The sequence below is a fragment of the Chinchilla lanigera genome, unplaced genomic scaffold, assembly GCF_000276665.1.
Source record: "Chinchilla lanigera isolate Chin_1 unplaced genomic scaffold, ChiLan1.0 scaffold00286, whole genome shotgun sequence".
Lineage (NCBI taxonomy): Eukaryota > Metazoa > Chordata > Mammalia > Rodentia > Chinchillidae > Chinchilla > Chinchilla lanigera.
Window position 1 is genome coordinate 45,604 of NW_004955687.1, and position 2,708 is coordinate 48,311.

Here is a 2,708-nt window from a genome sequence, read left to right on the forward strand (position 1 = left end):
GATATGGTGTGAAGAACTATGTATGATGAGAGGTTGTACTCTTCACTTTCCTGTCACCTGGAGATGACCCCCGACACTTACAGTTTAAAAAAGAGGCTTATTTGCCTCGCAGTTCTCAGTGAGTCCAAAGCTGGCTGGTTTCAAGGCAGAAACACATTGTGGAAGGGCATGGTGGAGGGAAGCTGCTCAGTACATGGCAGCTAGGAATCAGTGGGAGAAGGGAGGAGCCAGAGAGAAGAATGCACTTTCCAGGTCAAACTCCGCTGACCACCACCAAGCAGGCCCCTCCTCCTAATAGCACACTGAGCTATGGAACTCTTCAATGGATAGATCCACTGATGAGTATAGCATCCCATGATCCACAATCCTCTGTACTCGCTGTGATTTGGAAGACATTTTAGATACAAATCATAACAGAGGCAGAGGCAAAAAGAGGGAGACACTCTAAAAAAGAAATTGGGAGATGGACATGGGGACATAATATAGAGATGAAGGCAGAGAAGAAGGACCAAGAGTTACAAATAGGAGAAGAGCTGGACAGCAAGACAGAGGCAGAGAATCAAAGACACAGGGACAGACATGCTTTCAAGGTCTTGGTCCACTTCCTTATTGTAACAAGGTGTCTCCTTGGGGAAGTTGAGCTCAGCAGGGTTCCCCAGGGTTATTATCACTTCCTAATCCTTTTCATATCCCTCCCTTCCACATGGCATATCTGATGATCTGTTTAATACCCCTCCTGAATTGTTTACTAACACAAAGATTAACTTACTGTTGAGTTTCACCTGATGTCTTTTTAAGGGAAATACAAGAATGAGGTGTGGAAGATTGAAGTCCATTGAGAAGTTCCAGCCAAAGAAAGAAAAGGAGAGTTACATTCTGATGAGTGAAGACCCCTCCAGCAGGTAGCCTTCATGTTTCCCTCACTGCACCTCGTCTCCATCCCTGTGAAACCTCTGTACCCCCCTGAGTTTTCCTGACAAGGAGCTTTGTAGTAAGAACTCCTTTGTCTTCCCAAGATTGCCAGACTTTGGATAAACCTGATTCACTCTCACCAAATCTCTTCTCCCTAATGTTAGTATTTAAGAAGTAGACTGTCTGGACCTTGTACCTGGTAGTGCTGCCTCTGCAGCTGAGGTACTCAGAGGGGCCATATTCACTAGAACCTCCTTCCCCCATGTTTTGGCACTGCTAATAGTGTTAAAAGCTGTCTGGTGGGACTGGCATCTGTGAACATGACACCAGCTAGCGAAGGTGCTTTGTTTAGTTATACAGGCAATGAAATTGAAAACAATAGTATGAGTTTAGAAGCAAAAGCTTCATTTGGAAATTAAGAGAAGAAAGGGAAAGGATTCCGGTTTGAGAAGCTGGCAAGGGCACATCTGATGAAGAGGACAGACTAGCCTAACCACAAAGGAATGAAGACTAGTTTTATGGGGTGTGTTGAACTGGGGTCCAATTAATCTTTATGTTAGCCTCTATATTCATAGCTCCAGACAGATCTTCATAGCTTTAGGGGTGGTTCCATCTCATGAAGTAATGGTGTCTGTCTTCAGTGATCTCAGTCAAGAGGAGCTCACCTTTTCCTGGCACTCAGGTGAATACAGATCAGAACTATCACTAGAGACTTCTGAACTTTAATGGAGAAATTTTTGGAGCCAAGCCTTATAAAGATAGAAATGTCATGCTCTTCTTAATGCTGAAAATTAGCTACTGTTTCATTGGTCCCCTTTATCTTTGAGGGGGATTAAATATGCTACATAAATCTAGAGCTTGTAAACTATGTTCCACAACTTTTTCTAAATTATTAACATATGTCTTGGTTACTTTTCTCCCCTTGCTGAGACAAAATGCTTCATGCCCAAAATTAAGGATATAAAAGTTTATTTAGCTTCTAAAGAGAAGAGAAATCCTATTTTCCACCCCGGATGTTTAGTACTAGAAATCTCTCTTTTCTCATCATCTCTTTCCTGAGGATGATCTTGGGAAGGACCATACATCCTGATATTGTTAACTCCATCAGCTGTCAAGATAACAGGCCTAGACTCCTGGATATACCACACTTGACTCAAGCTCTCAAAACCAGAGACTGTTGCTAAGTGTAAGCAACCATTCAAGTATTCCTAGGAACCTATTAAAGTTTTAAAATTCCTGTTTAAAAAACCCAAAACCTATAAAAGGTTAAAAATTCTTGTTTAGAAAACCCAGAGTTTTGAGATAAGTAATCTAAGATGTTACTCTTAGCCCATTTACCAATTACATTACCACTTCAAAAAGAGTGCAATTCTTTTCTAGTATAGGCACAGGAATCCATGTATCCATTGAAGGCAAGACCTCAAGAGAATGGTGGAATGATCAGGCCTGCATATCTCCCCAAGGTATATGACAATTGGTATACCAGGTGCCATAAAGTCTAGTGAGATATCATTCACCCTGGGGGATGATCAGGATCCCCCTGATTTAACCTTGCCTAGAGAGGGCCTGTCTTTTCCTTTGTGCACTTGGTGAATGGCCTCCTTCCCCACTGGATCAATGTTACTCGAGTGGCTGTACTTGCAATCTTATTGGTTAATCATAGTTCTGGCCCACATTGTACCCACCTCATGATTTTACTCTATCAATCTTCCTTTGAGAAGTGAGCGCATTGGTAATCCACATTTGGGTCCTCATGTGCCTGTCAATAAAGTTTTCCTATGCTTAATTCCATTGTT